The following is a 26,465-nucleotide window of genomic DNA, read 5'->3' on the forward strand; positions in this document are numbered from 1 at the left end:
AGTAAAAAGACAATCCAATTTAAAAATGGACAAAGTATCTGAATAAACACTTGTCCAGAGATATACAAATGGCCAATAAGCACATGAAAAGTTGCTCTACATCATGAATCGTTAGGGAAATTCAAATCAAAATCACAGATACCATTTCACACCCATCAGGATGCCTATAAAAAATAAAGACAGAGACTGACAAGTTTTGTTGAGGATGTGGAGAAATTGGAAGGATCATACAATGCTGTAGGAATATAAAATGGTGATGTTCTTTTGGAAAAACATCTGGCATTTCTCAAAGTTACCATATGTTCCAACAATTCCACTCCTAGATATATATTTAAAATAAATGAAAATATACATCCACATAGAAATTGTACATAAATGTTCATAGCAATATTATTCATAACAGCAAAAAGGTAGAAACAACTTAAATGTCCATCAAAAGTGAAAGAATCTGTAAGATGTGGTATATCCGTACAATGGAATATTATTTGGTGAAAAAAATCACCAAATATTGTTCAGCAATAAAAAGAAATGATATCAAAAAGAAAAAAGCAATGATACCTATTACAACATGGATAAACCTTAAAAGCAAATTGAGTGAAAGAAACAAGATACAAAAGACCACATATTGTATGATTCCATTTACATGAAATGTCTGAAATAGGCAAATCGAATATAGAGACAGAAAAATAGATTAGTAGTTTCCTAGGGCAAGGATGATGAGGCTAGAGATGAATGGTACATAACTGCTAATGGCCACAGGGTTTCTTTTAGGAAGATAAAATGTTCTAAAACTGCATTGGGGTGATGACTACACAACCACATGAATACACTAAAAAAAACTGAAATATACACTTTAAGTAGGTGAATTTATGGTATATTAATTATATCTCAATAAAGCTGTTACTTACACACACACACACACACACACACACACACACACACACACACATTCGATAAAATGGCAAGAGCACCCCCACTGGTCTTAAGAGTCAGACCTAAGTTCAAATCCTGGTTCTACTACTCATTACCTGAATGAACCTGACTTCTCACTGCATCCATTTTTTAATTTGTAAGATTAAGATAATAATAATAATTACTACCTTTGCAACATGGCTGGGAAATGAAGTAAGAAAACAGACACAAAAGGGCTTATGCCCTGATTTCCTAAGATACTTATTTTCTCTAGGTAAACATCTCTTGTCACTAGACCAAAATAATCTTACTGATCAAAATATTTGAAACAAGGAGAGAAGGACATTTTTCTCATTTAATTGAAGTAGCTCTGGGCTTTTCCCCACAAGCTAAAAGGAAAATGAACAGACCCCAAAATTTATAATGAGGAGTAAAAAAGCAGGTCTTGAATAAAGAAGGGGTCTAAGTACATACCCTAACTGCCTTCTTCCCCTGCAATTCAAACCTACTTTCTGTTTTACTCAGTATACTCCTACTACCATATCACCACTGAAATAGAAAGTAGCTGTTCAGGAGAAATAACGATTCCTAGTTCTGGGTTGGCAAGGACAATGAGGTTTCCCAGATTTTTAGTAGACACTTACCCTATAGCTGGAGGCCACACCAGGACATCAATGGTGGCAACAAAGATTGAAAGGAGAAAAGAACGGTTGTTTAATACCTTTATTTATAGAAGGGAAAACTGAAGGACTTGCCTATGGCCACACAGCAAGATCATATCCTCCCAGTCATATGGTGGGTATATCGCAAGAAACATGTTTTACAAAGCATTCTAGGCCTGAGGCTAGGAAAAATTGAATCTTGTCCCAAAATTGCTAACAAATTGCTGAATTGTCTGAATAAATCAATCTGACTCTCAGTTCCCTTCCTACATGCCTACTGATTCAGAAATTCCACAAATAAAAGTAACTACTGCATGAAAGGCATTGTGCTGAGATATTATGGTGAACAAAGCAGTCTGTTTACATGTAAGTCGACATTTCTGGAGCTTACAGAACAGAACTCAACAGAAGTCAGATATTAAAAAAAAATAAACAAGTCAATCATAACCTAATTACAACTTGTGATATATAGCTAATGTCAATCAGGAAGTAAGAAGTGGGTAGAAGAGCACACATGCCAAAGAACACCTCACCAACTTTAGATTACAAATCAGAAGGAGCTCATCTCAGCTCTCTCCATCACAAACAGGGGCTCACTATTCTTTGCACATGTCACCTGACTGCCTGGTACTTTCTGTGGCTGGAAGCATCAGGGTCAACCACAAAAAACATAAAGCATACATATAACAAAGGCCAGCCAGATCCACCAGTTTCTGCACCTTTCTGTCCCTGAGTCTCAGTATCTTCTGCTTTAAAATATGGAGATAATATTATCTACTTCACAGTATTGTTCAGGAGATAAAATAGGAAAAAGTTCTCTGGAAGCTAATCTACTCCAGTATGCCCACAGTGCTCAGCACAGAGTTAGGCACACTCACTATAGCTTCCGCATCTGTAAAATTGTGGTAACATCTGAACCCACCTCACAGAATGATTGGGAGAATTAAATGAGATAACATATACGTAAGGTACTTAGAGTTCCTGACATATAGCAACTCATAAAAACATTAGCTGCTATTAAGGCCCTTAACATTTTCCCCTCAGTTTCCTCATTTGTAGGATAGGAATAACAGTAGTACCTAATTTTTAGGTTTGACTATGGAAATTAAATGAGCTAATATATCTGAAGACTTATAATAATGCCTGGCATAAAGTGCTATATAAGAATACAAGAGGCACCTGGGTGGCTCAGTTGGTAGAGCATCCGACTCTTGGTTTCCGTGCATGTTGTGATCTCAGAGTTGTGAGATTGAAAGCCCTGTGTTGGGCTCTGCACTCAGTGGGGAATCTGCTTAAGTTTCTTTCTCCCTCTTGCCCTCTGTCCCCTCTAAAATAAATAAATAAATCTTTTTGAAAAAAATTTTATTATTATTAATTTTATCTTTGAGCTTTCTCTACAATTTGCATGTATATACACCACTGGCTCTCAATGAGAATTGATTTTGTCTCCCAGGGAACATTTGGCAATGTCTAGAGACACTGTTGTTTGTCACAACTGGAGGGAGGGGTAGATGCCTACTGGCATCTAGTGGGTAAAAGACAAGAATACTGCTAAATACCTTACAATGCATAGAACAATTTCCCATTCCCAAACATAGATTTCTACGATCCCAAATATCAAGTGTCAAGGTAGAGAAACTCTGACATAGACTAAACAAATCACACAGCTCTCTCTTCCTCCTCCTCTGAAATGCTAGAATACTTTACTTGGATCTCTCTTCTAGAATTTATTAAACAGTTATAAATATTTTATACTGAAACAGGTTTTAGAGAGCTCCTTTCTTTACCAAGGTCAAAAATGAGCAAGTACTTTACAAAAGAACAGAGTTTCAGTAAGAAATCCTGAACTGGAACCCAGGTATCCTGACTCCCAGACTAGTGCTCCTTCCATGGGGCGAACTTAGATAACCCTTCGAGCACTTTCTCTTTCCCTTCCCTAATCCTTCTACACTTCTCCCTCTTTCTCTTCCTATTCCTCCTTCCCAGGTTTAGATCTGTTTCTTTTCTAGTACCAGGAGTGAGAGACAGGGACGACCTTTCTCCCCACCCTCCCAGTTGCCTACCTTTAGAAGGACTTGCCCTTGAGCTGCAGTATGGGCTTTGGACCAGAAGCCAAGAACTCTTCTTATTAGTCTTTTTTTTTCAGGGGCCAAGCTGAGCTGCTCTAGCCACCTCTTTCTGCGCTCTCCAAGTTTAGGCAGGCATCTTGCCTGAAAGCATAACTTGGGTCAGACAACCTGGAATAATTTCCTTTTCCCTGTCTGTGGGAATGAACTAACCTTAGGGAGGGGCCACAGGCAACTTGTAACAGCTTATGTTGAACTTTCTTCCCAGGAAGTGGTTTTGAAGAGAAAAAAGACTATGGGTATCTTGGTAAAAGAAAACATGGAAAAAGAATAAGAGAAAAAAAAAAACTATCAATGGCTTTAAAAGAGTATTCAGCCACATACAGGACATGTTTCAAATATTCCCACATCTAATTCCTACCAGTACTTCAAGGACAAATGCCTGTCTCCTCAAAAATAGCCTTCCATGACCACTTCAGTCCAAGAAAATATTAAGCAAGTACTCATTTCGTGTCCGCCACTATGGTAACTTTATCTCATTTAATCTTCACAACCTAAGGTCATTATTATCCCTATTTTGGAGATGAAGAAAATGATAAGAGAGGTTAAGTAACTTGCCTTATTGTCTTAGCCAGTAAGTAGCAGAGCAGCAGTTTATCCCCGGACCCTTCAGACATCAAAACTAAGCTCTCAACTAATTTACTAAACTATTTCTCAAGACAACTTCCCCCTTCTTTGAGCCTATATTGAATTTACTGCCTATATCACGTATTAAGCAATTAATTTCAGGCTGTCTTGTCTTAACTACATGTGCATTAGATTTGTTCCAGAGCCTGTGCTAGCTCCCGTGAATAAAAGATATAAATAGCAGGCAGTCTCTTCTCTAAGGCAAGACTTCTCAAACTGTTTTAACTCCAACCTACAGAAAGAATATGGCTTATATGGACACACAGTATACATGCGCACACACACAATCTATAAATATAAAACTAAAACAAGTGTTTCACAAAACAGTCCTTGCTCTTTCTGTATACATGTATTCTGATTTTTTTTTCTGCATATTCTGTTTGACTTTTTAAAAATGCTGGTCCAATGTACTATGTTAAATCAACAATCCGTGGGTTATGATTTACATAGCTGGGAAAAAAACACCACCCTTGAGAGCTCCTGGATTAAAAGGGGAAATAAGACATTAGTAACAATAAAAATAATTACAATAACAGTAGCCAACATTTCAGGAACTCTTATTGTGTGTCTAGCACTATAATGAGCACTTTAGGTGAATTATTTGGCTCCAAAATCCAACTCAGTTCTGCCTGTCCAATGTCCATATTCTTTTGACCATACCACAGTGCCTATGCAGCATGAGAACATAATGAAGAACATTTCCATGAGGAAACGGGGCTAGGGGAAGAGAACAGTCAGGAAACTTCCCAAAAGTGAAGATTTCTGAGTGTGTCTTAGAGTATAAATTTTAAAGAATTTGGCACAAGAACTCCTATAGGTGCTTTATAAATATCTGTGGATAGAACGTTTTACCTTCTCCTGTGATACTGAAAAATAGCATGTTATTTTTAGACAGAAAACTATGAAATTGTTAACTAAAGTTGTCTCTCCTAATAGAAATCTCAAGATACACCTGCCACATGGCACTTAAAAAAAAAAAAAGTTTTATTTGGTAACAGTTTCTCTAGAAGAACCGTTTTTGGAATGACATCCAGTACTGGCTACCAGGAGATGAGGGTCTTAAATTTATGTGTGACTTTACCTCTCTGGGACTCAGTTATCAATCTATAAGATAATAGAAATAGGCCATATGATCACTAAGGTTCTTTCTAATTCTAATAAACTCTAATAGTAAATTCTAGTGATTCTAGTACTAATAAATCCGTCAAGTCCATGAAAAAAAGTAAATAATTTTAATAAAATGCACTTACCCACAAAGACCTGAGGATGAATGTGAAACTCTAGAACTGAGCTCCTGGGTCTCTGTCTTGTCTGATCCTCTTAGCTGGATGTAGAATGAAAGATTCATACCCAAAGACTTGACACGCGCTATCTCATCCACCAGGACCTAAGTTACTTCATGTGAGAGGCTGGTGACTAGAAGCTGCTTAGGAGTAGATTTTAGTTTTAAGGGCCAAAATGTCAAGCCATGAAAATGACTGTCTCTAGGAATAGAGAGCTTTCCATCATGGAAGTACGCCAGCAGATATTGAAAAAATATTTGGTGGGAACTTTGCAGAAGAAATTCAAACATGGGGTAAAAGCTGTGTTAGATGTCCTTATAAGGAACTTTCAGTCCTAAAATTCTACAATTCTCTCTTCTCACAACAACAGAAAGAATAGTCTTTAGCACACATTGGAGGGGGAAAATACACAAGAAGTTTCCTGCACTTTTCCATTCTCCTTCCCTCCTACTTTCTATATTTTGAATCCAGTACACTAAGTCATTCACAGCCAGAGACATCATGGCTATACTTGTCTGCTCTTTTCAGGATTTGTTTTTAATTTATGAGGAGGAAAGGATGAGTTTAATCATCAAGGAAAGAACCACTAAGTATATTTTCAGGACCCTGGTCTACACCAGCAAATACCTCTCAGAAGAACGGGACGTTATGAGACTGGTTCTACCCAGCAGTATGCAAACTCAAGTGGCCACAGGTCTCTCAGGGAACACAGATTAATGGCCCTCAAAGCATAAAATGAAGAACCTACTGTGGATACCTATGCCAGACCCGGCCACCCAGACTAGTTGAAAACACTCCTGTAACTGGAGAATAAGGTATTATAAACTGAGTCCCTGCTGCCTCTACTGGGTGATCTTGGGCATTCATTGGTTCACTTTGAGCCTGAATAATTCCAATTATAAAATGTACCAATTGTAAAATTAATAAATAAGATGATCCATAAGACTTTTCTGGTACTGACATTGTTACTCTAATATAAAACTGAATTCTTATCATTTAATTTGCATCTATCTTAAATTCTCAAAAACATAAGTACAAAAATAATAGTAAATACTTAACACCTAATGAGCACATATTATGGCAGATGCAGTACTTTAAATGCTTACTTACTTTCCTCTTCACAGCAATCCTATTTTATATATGAGGAAATAAACTGAGGAAGATAAAGAAACTTGCCCAAGGGGTGTCTGGGTGGCCAGTGGGTTAAATCCTCTGCCTTTGGCTCAGGTCATGATCTCAGGGTCCTGGGACCAAGCCCTGCATCAGGCTCTCTGCTCAGCAGGAAGCCTGCCTCCCCCTCTCTTTCTCTCTCTCCCCGTCTGCCCCTCTCTGCCTACTTGTGATCTCTGTCAAATAAATAAATAAAATCTTTTTTAAAAAGAAAGAAAGGAAGGAAGGAAGGAAGGAAGAAATTTGCCCAAGTTCACAAAGGTGAATAGGAGAGCCAGAGCTTCGCCTAGACCTACTGATTCTAAGTCCAGTCCTCTTTCCACTAAATTCATGTCCAGGCTTCTACTCCAAAAAGCGTATTACCTGGAAAAGTAAGAGAACAGAGAGTAAAGAGGGCTAAAGATTAACTTCAGCCAGGTGGCAATGATCTGCTGTCTACAGCCAATAGAGAAATAACAAAAGCACGGAAGCCACCAAAAGCCAAGAACCCTCCTAAGCTGCTAGAAGCAAGATTCATTTGAAATTCCTCCCACCTCTACCTTCTCCATTAGTCTCCAAAAGATAGATGGGCCTGGGGACCAATAATAGGCCAAGAAAGTATGTTTCCATCTAAGAAATCCAAATGAGACAGAGGCCAACTCATATGACCAGTCCTTCTCAACTGCTACTGATTTATGCAGCTGCCTCGTCTCCCAGGAAGCCTGTTGCATGACCTCGGTCTCTCCAAGAAAGGCCTTCATTCATTCCTCCAGATCTGGATCCTAATTCCAGAAGAAGCTATGCCACCTTAAGGATGGGAGACATAGCCATCAGCAATGAATGCCCACCTTTCCCTCTACTGGCTCAAAGGAAAAATCTAAGGACAAAAGCATGAGAAAATCATCTAGGCTTAGGAGACATCTCAGTCCGCTGCTCTGCTGTTCTGTCTGTAGAAATGTAGAAAGGATAGTACACCAGCTATGGCTTGCCCAAAGACATTAGAAAAACCAACCCCTTTCTTTACATGGAGAAGTCTTTTGAAATCACTCAATCCAATGGTTTCCAAGCTTTTTAAAAAGTCTCTCGAACTCTTTTTGTACCATCAAATCTTACAGAAACACCAATATTTAAACAGATAAATGTAGTGCTGCTCTGGCTGAAAAGGAGGTGGGAAAGCTCCACTTCCTCAGCCTCTTCCCACTTCCCAGTCTCACCACAACAGACTGTGAAGTTGCACTTCAAAACCCTGAGACTCTATTTAACATCTCCTTGTTTTACTTAAGGAAACTAGTGTCCAGAGGGAGAACATGACTTTGTCAAGATCACGCAGTTCGTGCCAAAGCTGGAACGCAAATTCAGATGTACTGACTTAAATGGCAGTCAATTTCCCATCTCATCACACTATTCCTTTGAGATGATCACATGAAAATGAATATGAAAGGGGTTTTAAAAGCTCTAAGTGCCAGAGGCTTGTATAGTTCCTTTAGCTAATTTTCTCTATAGGTAAAAGAATCAAAATGCTCAGATTTCCAAGGATAATTTCACCAGGTAGCACTCAAGAGCAAAGAAATCCTCTCATATTCTCCAACTCCTCAATAAAGTGTCTATTTGTAAGAACAGGCATGGTTATGCTACCAACGTAGAAAGACTGATAGCAAATAGATAAGCTCCCTGTGTCCTGAGAAATCATCTCTTAAAGACATATAGGAATTTTCCTGATAACCACCATGCCTGGAACATGGAATTAAATCTAAACCCGTGTATTACATGAAGTTAACTTCTTAGGGGCACTGGATGGCACAGTTGGTTGAGCGTCTGACTCTTGGTTTCAGCTCAGGTCGTGATCTCAGGGTCCTGAGATGCAGCCCTGTGTCAGGCTTTGTATTCAGCACAGAGACTGCTTGGGGTTTTTTCCCTCTGCCCCTCCCACTCATGTCTCTCTCTCTCTCAAAAATTAGTTAATTAAAAATTTTAAATACAGTTAACTCCTTAATAAGTGATATGAACAGCCTGGGCCTCAAAGTTTCTCGAAAACTGTGTAGCCAGCCTCTAAGACAATATCCAATGGTCCCTGCCTCCTGGTATTTGCACCTTTGTGCATCCTTTCCCACCTAGTAGAAGGGTTGGTCTGTGTAACCAAAAGAACACAGAAGTGCTGGTATGTCATTTCTGTAATTAGATTATAAAAGACACTACAGCTTCTGTTTGGGTTGCTCTTTTCTCTCTCAGATCACTCATTGTGGGGAAGCCAGTGGAGAGGCCATGTGGCAAGGAACTGAAGTCATCAGCCTGCCAACAGCCAGCAAAAAAACTGAAGCTGGCCAATAACCAGATGAGCGAGTGTGGAAGGGGATCCACTAGGCTCAGTTGAGCCTCCAGATGATTTTAGCCCTGGGCAACAGCTCCCCTGTAATCTCAGCTGAGACACTCAGCCAGAACCACCCAGCTTGGCCACTCTAAAATTCCTCACCTCAGAAACTGTTGTAAGATAATAAATGTTCATCTTTTAAGCTGCTAAATTTTGCAGGCAATTTATTTAAGCAAAAGTACGTAACGAATACAACCATGAAACTAAGGCTTCTGGGTTTACATCCGAAAGCCCATTATAAAACCAAAATTCCAGCTGAAACAAAACCTAAGGCAGGGGCGCCTGAGTGGCTAAGTGGGTTAAAGCCTCTGCCTTCGGCTCAGGTCATGATCCCAGGGTCCTGGGATCGAGCCCCCGCATCGGACTGTCTGCTCAGCAGGGAGCCTGCTTCCTCCTCTCTGCCTACTTGTGATCTCTGTCTGTCAAATAAATAAATAAAATCTTAAAAAAAAGGAAAACACCTAAGGCATCTAGGGTTGGGGCTTCTCCTTAAACAGTAACTGTCTCCACTGTTTACTCATAAGGTAACCAGCTGAAAGTCACTTCATCTCTCTTAGCTGTGGTTTCCTTATTGAATATATAGGGATAGTTCCCTTGCAGATTATGGTGAGGATTAAATGAGAACAGCTTGTAAAAGCACCTTTAAAACAGTATAAAACTATACAAATTAAAGTTGTTATAATAAAGACTTTGGAAGGTATCCCACCAAGCACATTCCCAACAGCCATCAAAAAGAAGATGACTCTGTTCAGTGAAGTCAAATGGAATGGTTTCTTCTTTACATTTATCCAACTGTATTAAAGGTATTTCCCTCTATCACTGCCCCTCATAATAACAAAAAGCAACAATTACCAATGCTTGTTATTACATACGAAATATAGTGCTAAGCGCTTTCACATTATTTTCTCACTTAATACTCCATTTAACATGCAAGGAAACAGAAACCGAGAGAGGTTAAAGTGATTTGGTTAGTAATGGAGACAGAACTGAAACGCTCATCCATGCAGCTCCAAAGATCATGTTCTTCCACTAAACCAATATGCTGCTTATTATACCTAGGAGCCTGAAAGTATCCAATACAAAAGACATTCAGCTACAACTTAAAAGAACTGAAAAATGAAAGATGAAGAAAGAAAGATCACCTTTCAAGTTAATGGGGAAATAAAAAGATTCAGGAGATGTGGATTTTGGTCTTCTCTATGGCACCAAGCAGTTGTAACACCTTGGGCAAGTTATCTATCAGTAAAAATTTTAAAAACCCTCATATTTCCATAGTACTTTAGAATCTACAAAGCATTCTGAAGTATCTGCAAATATTTGATTGTCACAGCAAACCTTGAAGGTAGTTTTAATTCTCTCTGTTCTACAAATGAGAAAGTTGAAACTCAAAAAATTATTTTGAGTTATTAAACAGCTGGTACATGCCAGAAATAATACAACTAGATTTCTTTATTCTCAGAGGTACCTGAGACACAGTTGTTTTAGAGAATGTCCAAAGGTCACAGTAAGGACAAGAATCCAGGTTCCTTCTTATTCCCCTAACCCAGTGCCACAACCAGGTATACAAACCTGGAGCGCTTTTTAAAAACACTGATGCCCACACCCCATACCTACTTTTACCCCCCAAATTTAATTTATTTGGTCCTGCCTGGGTGGAATCTAAATATCAACATAATTTTAAGCTTTCTAGGGGCGCCTGGGTGGCTCAGTGGGTTAAAGCCTCTACCCTCGGCTTGGGTCATGATCCCAGGGACCTGGGATGGAGCCCCACATCGGGCTCTCCGCTCAGCGGGGAGCCTGCTTACCCCCCTCTCTCTCTGCCTGACTCTCTGCCTACTTGTGATCTCTCTGTCAAATAAATAAATAAAATCTTTTTAAAAAAATTTTTAAGCTTTCTAGGAATGGTCACACTTGAGAACTACTGCCCTAATCCCAAGAGTCACAGATTAAGAAATGTTATGATTCACCCTCATTTTCTAATGTCAAATTCCTTGAGGGAAGCCACCTTTTTTTTTTTTTTTGCAAATTCATCACATTTACAAAGAAAAAGATCTTCTATTATTACAAATGACTGTGCAAGTTAAAATAATTTTATTTTTGTTACCTAAGAATAAATGTTTATGCAATATGCAATCAACATCTTACTGGTCAAGACTGGATATGTGACATTAATAAAATTGCTTATAGAAAAAAAAAAGTTGCCCATAATAGTATACTGTGAACAAAAATGACTAAGAAGAAAACTGAAGTAATCTTGTTTCTCTAAATATCCCTGCTTGGGGATCTCAGAACTGCTTGGTTCTACCAAGATGAATTTACCCAGAGTGTCCTCTTAAGAGGGTTTGGATATTATACAGATTTGACTCATAATATCTCCACTTCTCTCTAATTCAACTCTTATCTGACCAAGTTCTTCCCTCAAGCCTATGGTTATGGGTTTGCACTGTGTCTCCCAAAATAAGATATGTCAAAGTCCTAAATCTTAGTATCCTGGAATGCAATTTTATTTGAAAAAAAGTCTTTAGAAAGGTAATCAAGTTAAAATGAGTTATTAGGGTGGGCCTTAATGCAATATGACCTGGGTCCTTATAAGAAAGAGAAATTTGGAAACAAGTTTCCAAATTCCAGCTAGGCTGTTTCAGCCTGTGTTTACCGAGAAGTTCAGACACACACACACACACACACACTCACAAGACTGTGAAAAGACACAGGGAGAAGATGTCCATCTATAAGCCAAGGAACAGAAGCTACAGAAAGCTAGGAGAAAGGTGTAGAACAGATCATTCCCTCACACCTTCAAAGAGATGGCCCTGCTAATACCTTGTTTTGGACTTGTGGCCTCCAGAACTGTAAGAATATAATTTTCTGTTGTTCTAAATCATCTAGTTTGTGGTACTTTGTTACAGGAGGTCTAGGAAACTAATCATCTGCCTTTCTCTAAACCTTAAAGTTTGCACCCAATTTATTTGGTAGAACTATTCAATATTTTAGCATATACATCCTACTGTCCTAATGAAATCAAAGCCTCTCGAGGGCAGGAACACCATTTTATACTTCTTCTTTGTCATCTACTACTCTTAGGGACAGATTGATCTCAGAAAAAGCATTCAGGAAACATCTGCTCACTTGATCACTTCCTGGAAAATGCTCAACAACCACTACTCTTGTTTTAGAATTTAACACCCAGAAAATCACTTATCCAACTTCCATAATTCTGTTACACTGGATATAGTTATTTTTTTTAAGATTTCATTTATTTATTTGATAGTGAGAGTGAAAGCACAAGCAGGGGAAAGGAGTAGAGGGAGAGGGAGAGTCAGACTTCTCACTGAGTAAGGAGCCCAACACAGGCTTGATCCCAGGAGCCTGGGATTATGACCTGAGTCGAAGTCACAGACTTAACCGACTAAAACCACCCATGTGCCCCTGGAATTGGCTATTTTTAAATCAACATTCTTCTCCATGAGTTTTTGGTATATATAATATCACTTACTCTCTGGTACCCGTAAGTGAAAAACTTACCGTATCATAGAATCTTACGCTGTTTGGGACTGGGAGAAAGTTTACAGAGCATCTAATGCAATCCTAACATGGTATTTTCCTCAATGCATACATACAATTTCTCCTTTGTTATTTTTTTTTAATTTTATTTTTAAGTAATCTCTCCAGCCAATGCGGGGCTCAAACACACAATCCTGAGATCAAGAGTCACATGCTCCACCAACTGAGACAGCCAGGCGCCCCACTCTCTCTTTTATGATAAATGCCACATTCTCCCTTGTCCATTGTATTAGTTACTGGCTTACAGGGCTCCTTCTCACCATGCCACCTTCCACTAGGCTATACACACTTTAGGGGCTGAGAGTCTGTCATTCATTCCTATTGCTTACCATGGTTCATAGTATATTACATGCTCAATCAATATTTCCTAAAGTATTGTTTTCTCTTTCTTTGCCACTAGTCTATGATCTCTAAGAGAGGAACTGGGTTTTACTCACCTTTATATATCTAGAGTTTAGCACAACAAGTAGCATAAAATAAATACAATAATATTTGTTGCTCATGTAATAAAAATGTTTCACTCACTCTTTCTGGGCTAGGCTGTTCTAGCCTATGAATTTACTAAGAAGTTTAGATGCCCAACAATCAACAAGCAAAAAGTAGCAAGTCAAAATAGAGCCAACTTTTAATCCAAAAGGAAAAATATATTGGCAAGATATTTTAGGAGGTTAAATGTTGAGGTATCTTATGTTAGGTCCCAAAGACCCCACAATTGCCTGGGAAGACAGAAAGTAGAGATTGCAAACATTTATATCTCAGAGATCCTCTCAGGTAGCTCTCAAAAGAGCAGACATAATTTTCTGCTTAACTGACATACATCCAATAACAGTACCCAAACCTCAAACAGACTAAGAAAAACAGACTAAGAACAACAGCCTGGCAAAGCACCTTGTTTCCACTGGTGTAAAGAGAAGTCCAAACCAGCATCAGAAAAACACTAATTCAGACTTCCAAAAAACTTTTCAGTTCAAAAATAGGCTCTAGTGACTTCCTAAAGGAATCCTCTAGTTTGTGCTGAAGCCCAGAGGAAAGGGAAAGCAACCCCAAAAAGAACTCAACACCTTTTAAAATTGGTGAAGTTCAGTGGAAGCTCAACAGAAGCTCATTCTTGCAATGTGAATGTCACCTCCTCTCCGGAGGCTTCATTGCCTCTTCTCCCTTCCCACTCCTTGCATAGATAATATTTGCTACATCCCTCTATTATACATTCATCACTGAGTGTTATAATAACTTTAATGTCTTTCTCTCCCGCTAGAGCAACACACAATAATCACAGCTCCAAAAAGCAAAGAGCTATTCTTTCCCATGCTAAGACCTCAGGTACCCTGGCTAGTCTTAATCCCAGGAGAAAAAGGAAAAAGGGTGAAATGTTTTAAAATGGCTGCCTGTTTACCATGTACTATCTAAGAGCATGGATTTGTATACTGTGATTCCTCTTTTGTTTTTAAATTTAAACTCAATTTGCCAACAGATAATACATCATTACTTTCAGATGTAGTGTCCTATAACTTGTCAGTTGCATATAACACCCAGTGCTCTGCACCCATTTACCCCATTCCTCCACTAACCTCCCCTCCAGCAACCCTCAGTTAGTTTCCTATAGTTAAGAGTCTCTCAGGGATTTTCTCCCTCTCTGATGACTTCCCCTTCAGTCTTCCCTCCCTTTCCCTATGATCCTCTGTGCTGTTTCTTATATTCCACATATAAGTGAAACCATATAATTGTCTTTCTCTGACTTATTTTGCTCAACATAAGACCCTCCAGTTCCATCCACATCAATGTAAATGGTAAGTATTCTTTTAAAGTATTCTATTAAGTATTCTATTAAAGTTTCATGATCTGGTCAGTATGGTAGATCGATACACACAGACTTCAGAACACCCAGCCCTGTTTGAATCCTAGGCCCTCTTCAGAAATCAGGAAAATTTCATACTCCTTAGAATAGAAAGGAACTTAGAGGTCACCAAGGCCAAGTTCCTCATTTTACAGAGGGAAACTGAGGCTCAAAAAGGGGAAAGGATTAAGTCAAGGTCCCATAGTCTGCCAGAAGCAAACTCTTGTTTTGATTACTAGTTCAGTGCAATTTCTGATGTATCCCCTCTCTTAAAAAAAAAAAAGGAAAGAAAAGAAAAGAAAAAATTTCCAGGGGTACCTGAGTGGCTCAGTCACTAAGCATCTGCCTTCGGCTCAGGTCATAATCCCAGAGTCCTGGGATGGAATCCCACATAGGGCTCCCTGCTCAGTGGGAAGCCTGCTTCTCCCTTTCCCACTCCCCCTGCATGTATTCTCTCTCTCACTGTGCTATCTCTGTCAAATAAATAAATAAAATCTTTTTAATTAATTAATTAATCCATTCATTCATTCCAGGGGCACCTGGATGGTACAGTCGGTTAAGTGTCAAACTCTTGGTTTCAGCTCAAGTTATGATCTTGGGATTTTGAGATCCAGCCCCCATTAGGCTCCACGCTCAGCAGTGGGTCTGCTTGAGCATCTCTCTCCCTCTCCCTACCCTCTTGTGCACTCTCTCTCTCTAAAAATAAACAAATGTTTTTTAAAATTCCAATCTCAAAAATGAGGATTTAGGGAGGTAATTTGTCCAAGGTCCTATACCTAGTAGATGATGAAGTCAAAACCTAAATCTAGGGGCGTCTGGGTGGCTCAGTGGGTTAAGCCTCTGCCTTGGGCTTGGGTCACGATCTCAGGGTCCTGGGATCGAGCCCCACGTCTGGCTCTCTGCTCCCTGCTCAGCGGAAGCGTGCTTCGCCCCCTCTCTCTGCCTGCCTCTGCCTACTTGTCATCTCTCTATCAAATAAAAAAAATTTTTTTTAATTTAAAAAAAAAAAAAACCTAAGCCTAGGACATCTCCTGGGAAGGCCTAGCCTCTAACTTTTACTTACTTCCATCATGAAGTTTTTGGAACTCCAGATATAAATACAACTTCATTTTCTTTATCTCTAACTTCCTTTGAAGTTTGCGTCTAGTTAAATTTGGCAGATTAAAAAAACATTTACCTATGTTCCTACCTAAAATCACACTGAAATGATAGTAAAGGTAAAAACCTCAACAAGGAAGAGAATGGGTAACAGACATCAAAAGATGACAGATCTCAACAAATTTTTAGAGTATACATAGTGAATGGAGGATTCGTGACCTAAAAAAAAAAGAAAGACAAAAGAAGCTGTAATTTATATGGGTGCCTGGATGGCTCAGTGGGTTAAAGCCTCTGCCTTCGGCTCAGGTCATGATCCCAGGGTCCAGCATCAGGCTTTCTACTCAGCAGGGAGCCTGCTTCCTCCTCTCTCACTCCCTGCCTCTCTGCCTATTTGTGATCTGTCTGTCAAATAAATAAATAAATAAACCTTTTTTAAAAAAAGAAGAAGAAAAAGAAGCTGTAATTTACAGCATAGCAAGGTCCCTGGACAGCAGAGATATGTGGTACTTGGACTGCAGGATCACATCCCCTAGAAAGAATCACTGGAATAAACACCTAAAAGAATAGGCCTAGGAAGTATAAATCATTTGCCCCAAATCACATAAGGCTAACAAGAGCTTGAATCCAGGTCTTCTCATTTTTGTTACCTTTCTGTAATGGATTTGCTATTAGTCAACTTAAGAAAATACAGAATAACTCAATAGCCCATGTCACAAAACAAGGAGACATAAGTGTTTCCCAAGGTCTACCATTTGACCTCCTTTATCCACTCCATAAAAGTCCTTTGTGTTGAGGTTCTCCCTGGTAAGAGCTTAGGCTATTCAAACAGTTGGAGTAAGAACCCCATATTCCAATTCATATTCCAATTGTCTGATTCTGCAGTTCTGAAAAAGTAGGTTAACAGCACCTGACAAAACATGACAAAGCTTGGAAGCCAAAGATTTCAAAAGGACTGTTTCAGGTCAAAGCTGAGCTCATCCATATTACCCATGATAGTGCGAGAACAGCAGTTTTTTATCCCTTTTTAGAACAGAACATGCCCTAAGGTAGGTGTTGTTACATCTGCTAACCAGCTAAAACAGTTTCATTTGTAAGTGCCAAATTATAGGGCTGCCTACAGTACCGATTAAGGCATTAACAACTCCAGACCATTTCTTAATACACAGCAATTACGTGAGTGCCACCGCTATTTGCACCTTACTCTCATTTGAACTCTTATCCATCACTGCATTAAACACAAACTCACTTTGTGTTTTTCTGATATGCACAGAAAGAATACTGAATGAGGAGTCAGAAGAATAGTTCTAAACACAGCTCAAGTTCGAAGTCAGCAAACAAGTTTGAAACACAGTCCTTTGAGTTATCAGCTCTGAGATCATAAATAGATCCACTAATCTCTGGGCTTCAATTACCTCACCTGTAAAATGGGCCTAATACTACACGAGAGACCTGTTGTGAGGAGTAACTGAGAATACATGACAACTTGCACAGCAGTAGGGCACTGAGCAAATGTTAGTTGTCTCTTTCATTGACCACCTCGTATACGATGGGTACTTTCAACACTGGAAGGGCTGACTTGTTTGAGGAACTGTCTAGGGAGAGGAAGGATAGATGAACAAGTAAAATTACAATATAATATACTGTACAAACAAGTGCAATACAATATATGTTGCCATAACTATTGGAACAAAGTATCACATGAACACTGGAAAAAAGGGTGTTCTGTCTAGAACAGAAGGAAAGTGTCAGGGAAGGTCTCAGAGACAGATATTTTAACTGGGCCTCAAAGGTTGTTGAGCAGAAGTACAAGCAAAGAAAAACATATTACACACACAAAAAAAAACCTCTGAGAAACAAGTCAGGGATACATACATGAAAGAAGTATATATGGCTTATCTAAGCAACAGTAAAAAACTTGAGAGAAGTGAATGAGTTATACCGAACAAGAAAATTAGCATAAAGAGCCTACCCATAGGAATTTTTTGTGGCGAGAAAGTGCTATGAGAGGCAAAGAGAGGTAGTCATCTTAGAAACTCATGAAGAAAATATTTACTAAAAAAGAAAAGAAATAAAATCACCACTGACATTATAAAGGATGGTAAAAATGGAGAAGAGCTTGAATTTACTTTGTATGACCCAAGGGTCAGACTTATGAAGGTAGATGGGAAATAAAGAGTGACATAAAATGGCCCACGGATATGAATCACATACAGAGTGAAGTGTTTGTAATTTAAAAGGAAATATCCCTTATTTAAGTGGTGAAATTAGCCCAGAGAACTCAAAGAAGACAACTCATATCTACTGCTGGAGCCCAGGCTTTCTCTTCCTCTTTGGGGGCAGGACTTGACTTGATGGGGCTTTGATGCAACCAGGTTTGAGGAAGGTAGTTAGCACTTCCTGAGGCTTTACACAATTCAGTCAACCTCAAAAGGGAACGCTTACCCACACAAAAACAGCCTAACAATGAAAACTAAACTAAAGGAGGCGACTGACTTTAGAGGAAAGTAGGGAGGGGGCTTAAAATGAGAGCGATCATAAGTCTGCAGAACAACACGGGCAGCAATTATGTGTTACTTCATTAATGGAGGGGTACACCTGCTGTGATGGGCACCAGGTAATGTCCAGAAGTGCTGCATCACTATACTGCACACTAATATCACACTGTATGTTAACTGAAATTAAAAAAAAAAAACTTCAAAAAAATGTAAAAAAAAATTATTACATTTGTTCCTTTGCAATAGGAATACACAGATTTGAATCAGACAAGACCTCTACCTTCAAGGAGTTCCCATTCTAGTAATGTAGACAGACATGGCAATCAGTGATTATCTTTGAGTCACAAAGACCTGGGTTCAAATCCTATATCAACATTTTACTAGCTAAGGCAAGTAATTTCCTTTATCTAAACTCTATATTCCTTATCTGTGAAATTGAGGGCATCAGCCTAACTCAAAGGGTTACTAAGCATTTGGTGAAATAATGTATTCAAAGCACCCAGGAGACTGTCTGATCTATAATATACATGATTAGTATATATTTACTGAATTAATGGCTTACATGAGAGTTTCTTTTGGGGGAGGAAGAAGGAGGGAACCAATTAGCATTTCCCATAGTTTTCCCATAATTCTGGACCTTCTGAGGAACTGCTGTTTGCCTGATCATGCAGATTTTATGTTCTCTAGCTCTTGTGCATTAGAACCACCAACCCCCTCCCAGGATTAAACACCAGAAAGAGGAACCCAGCGGTGCCACACAATGACTAGGAATGAAGGAAATAGTTTTCTGGCCGAACCAAGGTAGTAAAGGGAAGTGGGTGGTAGAGCAAAGCTTAAAAAAACCCAAAACCTGAAATCTCACAAATCTATCAGTTTAAAGACTATAAAAGCCTGATTTATTATAAATATCTCAGCAAAGTAGAGCTTGGATAAAAAATTAGGGACCACCAGGCATTTATGGATCCCTACATGCCACAGTACTTCTCCATTTGAGGTTGTCATTCTTTCAATAAAAATATATCACATATCTACTGTAGGTCAGGTATTTGGGCCAACAGAGGACGTAGACATACTCCCAACACTTTGAGACATTTACGTCAGAGACTGAGATCACTATGAGAAAAGGTTACACCACAAACATTCTGACGTACAGATACTCAGTGGTATGCAGGCAGCGGTGATGAAAAGTAGCATTACTTTTCCCATTTCCATTCTCCCTTCTGAGTTTCCCAGCCACCAAATTTCCTCTACCTCTTCTTCAATCAATTCACCACATTCAATGTCTACCATATCTACAGGGTCTTCCCTGGACAGAAGAAAGAGCCTAATCATGGGCCACTAGAGTTTAGAACAGATACCTGACTAACCTGACTATACCTTACCCATCCCACCTACAGCCTCTGAATTAAACTTTACAAAATAGTCTTAAACCTCAGAAGAACAAGTTCTGCTATATCTACTTTAAGTCTCCGGAGGAACAGTTCTGAGAAGATAGAACTAAGTCTTCTGAGAAGATCTCACACACTGAATACCTATTATGCATGAGGCACCATTATGAATGCTTTTCATACACTGATGTCCTCAAAACAGCTCTTTGCAAGGGAGTTAATATTGTCCCAATTTTACAAAGGCAAGCTGTGTTCACAGCAACTGAGTGACTTGCCCAAAAATCACACAGTCAATAGGTGATAAAGATGAAATCCATAGACAAATTGGCCATGTTCACTTTAATCTTTTTTCCACTGCATCTCACATTTTATCCTAATGATAACCCCATAAGGCAGATAAAAGAAAGATCAGTATTATCCCATTTTACAAATGAGGAAACTCATACTTGAGGAAGTGGTACGACTTTCTCAGGAACAAGTCAGTAAGTGGCAGAGCCATGGTTCATACCCAGATCTATTCCACTACTCAACATTTCCTCCTACACTGTGTCCTGCAGAGGGGTGTGGTGGAAATGTACTTAACAGAGAGTCCGAAGTGCCGAGATGTGTTCCTGACTCTGTAACTAGCTAATTGTATAACACTGGGTGAGTTGCTTTCCTTTCCCGTCCCAGCCCCGTATGTAGCAGCTGCTGAGATGTTCATGATTAAGAAGAACTCTACTGTCATTTATGAACTCCTTTTCAAGGAGGGATTGATGGTGGCCAAAAAGGATGTCCACATGTCTAACACCCTGAGTTGGCAGACAAGAATGTACCCAATCTTCATGTTGTCAAGGCCATGCCATCTCTCAGATCATGAGGCCACATAAAGGAATACATTGCCTAGAGACATTTCTACTGGAAACTTACCAACAAGGGTCTCCAGTATCTCTGGGATTACCTCCACCTGCCCCCTGAGATTGTGCCTACCACTCTGCACCATAGCAGTCTTGCGACTGAAAGGCCACAGTCTAAAGGTCTGAGGGAAGAGCCACCTGCAAGACCCACACAGGGGAAGCTAACAGAAACACCTACAGACAAAGTGCCGTGTCCCTTGATGCTGACAAGAAAGCTGAGGCTGGGGCAGGGGCAACAACTGAATTCCAGTTTAGAAGTGAATTTGGTCCTGGACATGGTCAGCCACCTCAGTAAAGCTGGAGGAGGCTGTTTTGTGTTGAATAAATCTGTAGCCAGAAAAAAAAGTTTCTAAAAATATTGACTAATTTATTTTTCTTCTGTTGGCTCCATTTTCTCATCCATAAAATAAAGGTGTTGAGTTGGATAACCCTTACATACGTTGCCCTTCAGCTTCTAATCTAGGTTTTAATTAGTACCAACAAGTGTATGAGAAGTTTCTTTGATCTCCTTGCCACCCAGTAGTAACTTTCTAGTATATGTGCTGCCGAAGCGAGCACCAGTAGTAACTTTCTAAAAGAAACAAACATTAGCTGTTATTTGTAGAATAGATAAGGTGAGAAGTACTCAGCACAAGAGTAAAAATTGTTCATTCATTCTCCTTCCTTCCTTCCTTCCTTCCTCAAACATCCTAGATGTAAACACAAAAAAGACCACAGGCCACCTAACAATGCAACATTGGTACACCCAATAACTAGCACATCAAATAGAATACCAATTATGTCTAGAAGTGAAGAGAAATGTCCATGGTTGGCCCTTCTTTCCACTGCTGGATCCACAACACTTCTACTCACTAGGTAATCCTTCTTCCTAGGTTGGGACATCAGCTCTGTTCCACTTTCAACAGACCAAACTTATGACTTTAACTAAATCCCATTTGATATAAACAACTGACAAGAGATTTTTGACTAATATGTAGGGGGGGAAATGAAATTTAACCCCATATATAAATTCTAACATGCCAAAAAATAGGAAGAGGGCAAGAAGCAGGGCACAGGACTGGACAAATTACTTCCCTTAGTTTCTTATATAAAGTAAAGGAAAGAGTCCAAACCAATCCTGAACACCTTTTCCACTGTAATCTAACAGAAATTTATAAAAATCCTATATTTAATAAATGTGAAATGTATAAAAAACAAAAAAGTGAGAGGACGAGGCCATAGTATTACAAATTAAAATGACCTCACAAAAGAAAACAAAAAGCCTCTCTGCCTAGTTGTGATTTCTCTCTGTCAAATAAATAAAATATTTTAAAAAAAAAGGGGGGGGCGCCTGGGTGGCTCAGTGGGTTAAAGCTTCTGCCTTCGGCTCAAGTCATGATCCCAGAGTCCTGGGATCGAGCCCTGCATCGGGCTCTCTGTTCTGTAGGGACCTGCTTCCTCCTCTCTCTCTGCCTGCCTCTCTGCCTAGTTGTGATTTCTCTCTGTCAAATAAATAAAATATTTTAAAAAAAGAAAATAAAAAGGAACTAGTTTTTCTGCCAAAGCAGAACATAAAATATATATGGTCACATCACCCTGAGTACATATTAGTTATAAGAGTAAAAAAGAAATCGCTGTATCGCTGTGACAGCTGAAGTAAATAACTCACATAATTCCCCAAGAAAAGAGTGCAGAGGAAGAAACCATTTTTCATGAAATTAAATTAGAGCTTATCTAAATATGATCAAGGACCTGAGACCTGAAACAATTACTAAGAACCAGGGAACTGTCCTAGGAAGAAAGTCCCAAGGGAGCACACTTCCCCTTGTCCTCAGAATAAAGTTCATATTACTTTGACCAAGCATTTTCAGTAAATATTTACTTATTCATATGCTAAATAATGAACCTCCACATAATCCCTTCATTTAATTCTTCCAACACTTTAGTAATTATACTTCCTATTTTACAGAAGAGGAGTTTGCCACTCAAAGAAGTACAGAGAACAGGATAAGAACCCAATCTCTGACTCCAAGTTCAATGTGCTTTCTAACTCATCCCTATTATAATCTATCTCCTTCTCTTGCACCGGTCCTTCATACATATATGATCTAGTTTTATATCTAAGCCTTTTGAGGTAGACATTCAAGATTCCTCATTTACAGACCCCTATCCACCTTTACAATTTTGAAATGGACGCTACTGGCTGCCTATCCAGCATTCATTCTCTTCTTCCTCCTTCCTAATAGAGCCCTGATTTTTATCCAGTATTCATCCCTCAGCAGCTTATGTTTCTAAGGCATTTCTCAAATTTTAGCATGCTGTCAGAGTCATGATTACCTGGAGTGCTTGTATAAAAACAGATTCCTGGGCCCCACGTCTAGAGTTTTTAATTCAGTGGGTCTGGTAATGTGCCCAGAGAATCTGCCTTTTCAACAAGTTCCCTAGTGACCACACTTTGGAAACCACTGTCCTAAGATAATGCTGACCCCAAATCTAGCTCCAGAGGTAGGTCTTTTTTTTTTTTTTTTTTAAGATTTTATTTATTCATTTGTCAGAGGAAGAGAAAGAGCACAAGCAGAGGGAACAGCAGGCAGAGGGAGAAGGAGGCTCCCCGCTGAGCAAGGAGGCTGATGTAGGGCTCCTTCCCAGAACCAGGGATCATGACTTGGGTCAAAGGCAGACACTTAACTGACTGAGCCACCCAGGCATCCCAGCCAGAGGTAGGTCTTGATTCTACATTTAATTTTTAAAATATTTTATTTATTTATTTGACAGAGACACAGTAAGAGAGGGAACACAAGCAGGGGGAGTGGGAGAGGGAGAAGCATGCCTCCCACCAAGCAGGGAGTCCAAAGCGGCGCAATCCCAGGATCCTAGGATCATGACATGAGCCAAAGGCAGCTGCCCAACAAATGAGCCACCCAGGCGCCCCTTGATTCTACATTTAAACAATAGTATTCAAACCATTCTCTTTGACAGTCATTAGTTCAAGACTCAGGCTTAACCAATTAGTTTGTGGTAGTCTCTGAAACTCTCATAGTTCAGGGATGGGCAAGTGACCTAAGCTGATCCAACAGGACTAAAGAATTTTTTTTTCCCATTTTAGGAAATGAAGTCAGTGTCCGTCTCTTTTTCTCTGTCTCTATCCCTATCTCTCTCCCTCCCTTCCCTTCCCCTTCCTCTCTGTCTCTATCTATATATCTCTCTTCTCCATTAGTTAACAAAAAAAACTTACCTCCTCAACTATTCCTATCAGCCAGTTTATCATCATGATGAAAGCCAGCTTGGGGAATATATATATATACACACACGCATTTTCCAGACTCCCTTCTAATTGTGATTTAGGTTTTGCTAATCAGATGTTCTCACACTAGATACTGACTTGGAATGAAATTAGATGAGTAAAGAGACTGGACACATAACATCCCTCTTGTTGGGAGCAAACTGCGCAGAGATAGCACGATTCTAGATCTAGCCGCTGTGGCAAGAGCTTCCCATCTGCTGCTTTGAGACTATGGAAAAGAAAGTGGTAGTTTGAGGATTTTGTTCCTGGAAACACAGCCTGGGTCCTTTTCTTCTACTCTCCCAAAGGCTCTTTAAACTCTCTGGCACCCTCTAATAAAGCATATTTCCTTGAACCTGCTAGAGTGGATTCTGTTACTTGCCCCTGTTAATAAGAAACCTGACCAATAAACTGCCCTACACTAAAGATAACATTTATTATTTACTATCATGTTCTCATAACAGCTGACCCTTTCCTTCCTTGTCTTTGCAGCAACTCTTTCTGCAGTCTGCAATGTCTTCCCTCAAAATCATTCCATTTGCAAAAGCTATCCACTTCTTCCATAAAGAGATTTACATACAAAGGAGTTAATCACAAAAGAAAAGAAGTAAATAGACGTGACAGAGGAGACTAAGTGACAGAGGAGACTAAGCCCTAAAGAAAGAGCAGTATGGCATCTGGCAGAGACAGGGCAAGGAAGGAGAGGGATATTTCATGTGTAAAGAACAACATTCACGGTGTGCCTGGGTGGCTCAGTGGGTTAAAGCCTCTGCCTTCGGCTCAAGTCATGATCCGAGGGCACTGGGATGGAGACCCGCATCAGGTTCTCTGCTCACCGGGGATCCTGCTTCCCTTCCTCTCTCTCTGCCTGCTTCTCTGCCTACTTGTGATCTCTCTCTGTCAAATAAATAAATAAAATCTTTAAACTAGGTTATCTGCATTGGTAGTGGGGGAAATAGATTTACGGTTTAGATATGGCAAGATTGTAGAAGGCCTTGAATGCCAAGATAAAAGATTTACTCTAGTAAATAGGTTTTAAGAAAGGGACGGAAGTTGGGTGCCTGGGTGGCTCAGTGGGTTAAGCCTCTGCCTTCGGCTCGGGCCTTGATCTCAGGGTCCTGGGATGGAGCCCCTGCATTGGGCTCTTTGCTCAGCAAGGAGCCTGGTTACCCCCTTCTTTCTGCCTGTCTCTCTGCCTACTTGTGATCTCTGTCTGTCAAATAAATAAATAAAATCTTTAAAAAAAAAAAAAAAAAAGAACACTCACAAGGGCATTTAAGCGCCTCTTGCCACCAAGGACTGACCCTATAAATTCACAACTTCTTATAGTTGGAATTGGTGCCACAGCATATACTGGTGTTTACTCAATAAATTAGTACTGAATACGAGTGATTTTTAGAGTCAGCTGTCAGGAATTCCAATCCTTAATAACTGTATTTTTTTTAAAAAGCTGTACTAGGAGCCACAAGGAAATACCCATAGTGAGATCACAGTTTCTTACCCACGAAGATTTATAATGCAGAGAGAAACAGATAACTGAAAAGATCAAGAACACAATATAAATACTATAAAGACAAATGTAAATTCATACAAACAATTACAAAGAAAAAAACATACAAGTCTTTGGAGTATCCAAAAGTAGGTGTTTTGGGGCACCCAGGTGGCTCAGTGGGTTAAGCATCTGCCTTCAGCTCAGGTTATGATCCTAGGGTTCTGGGATTGAGCCCCACATGGCATTGGCCCCCTTCTCAGTGGGGAGTCTGCTTCTCCCACCCCCATTCCCCCCCCCCGTTTGTTCACATTCAATCTCTCTCTCATTCTCTCTGTGTCAAATAAATAAAATCTTTAAATTAAAAAAATAAAGTAGGTGTTTTTCAAAGATTTTCTCTAAGAGAATTCATTAATTCACTAAATATTTACTAAGCACCTACTATGTGCTAAAAATTACTCTAGGTACTGAGAATACATGGAAATAAGCAGACAAAATCCTTGCTTTCACAAAGTCCAGATCCTTCAAGGAGAAATAGGAACAAAGGTTTCGAGAACACAGCTGTAAATTAAAGCACTGGTCATTAGGGTCCTTTTAGCTTTCTTATGCAGTAATAATAATAATAGCCAACAGTTGTGAACACTTGTTATATGCCAGAATCTGCTAAGTGCTTTACGATCATCGCCTTGTGTAATCCCAGTAACTAACCTGTGAAGGAGGTACTATTTTTAGTACCATTTTAAGGATAAGGAAACTGAAACTACGGAGGTTAAGCAGCTCTCCCCAGATCACAGTCAGGAAGGCGCAGGGCCACAAGATTCAAAGTCAGGTCAGTGGCAGAGGTTTTAAATGCTGCATAAAATGCAGAAGGGACAAAATTACATTTACAGGAGATAGATCTTTGTTAAAATGGGAGGTAAGGAATTATTAATTTGGCATGAGCTTTATCATCTCTGAGGTTGTTTTCTCCCCCCTTATCCCATAAAATGAGGGATTACATTCCCTGAACACTTTCAGCTTGTTTCCATAGTTTCAAAAACAATGCAAAAAGGTATTCAGGTGCCTAGTCCAATTGTTGTTAGAAAAGGTACTTTGAAGGTTGACCCTATCTGGTTTTTATTCACCAGCTGGGACCATGTGCTTCCAATGCTTTCATTAAGGGTCACATTAGCATTGTATTAATCGGTATAAACAGCTGTAGCACCTCCAGCAGATAGGAGACTGGAGACACAGAGAACAAAGGGAGAGGCAGTAAAGCAATGATTGGCTGACCTGGATCCGTCTAGGTCAGGCATGGCATTTGGTCCCTCTGCAT

The 26,465-nt window shown here is 39.5% G+C and overlaps 1 protein-coding gene and 1 pseudogene across 2 annotated transcripts in view; one reads left to right on the forward strand and one right to left on the reverse strand.

Moving 5' to 3' along the window:
* PAK1 (p21 (RAC1) activated kinase 1) overlaps positions 1 to 26,465 on the reverse strand; it is a 154,954-nt gene that overhangs the window by 109,673 nt on the left and 18,816 nt on the right. The window contains exon 1 of one of the 2 annotated variants that reach the window (XM_046016055.1): positions 3,638 to 3,773. The exons of the other annotated variant lie outside the window; for it this stretch is intronic. The gene's annotated coding sequence lies outside the window, so the exon portion shown is untranslated. Of the gene's footprint in view, positions 1 to 3,637; positions 3,774 to 26,465 lie in introns of those variants that run through there. 2 annotated transcript variants of the gene reach the window in all.
* LOC123948893 lies at positions 20,199 to 20,694 on the forward strand (annotated as a pseudogene).

The sequence above is a fragment of the Meles meles genome, chromosome 8 (assembly GCF_922984935.1).
Source record: "Meles meles chromosome 8, mMelMel3.1 paternal haplotype, whole genome shotgun sequence".
Classification (NCBI taxonomy): domain Eukaryota; kingdom Metazoa; phylum Chordata; class Mammalia; order Carnivora; family Mustelidae; genus Meles; species Meles meles.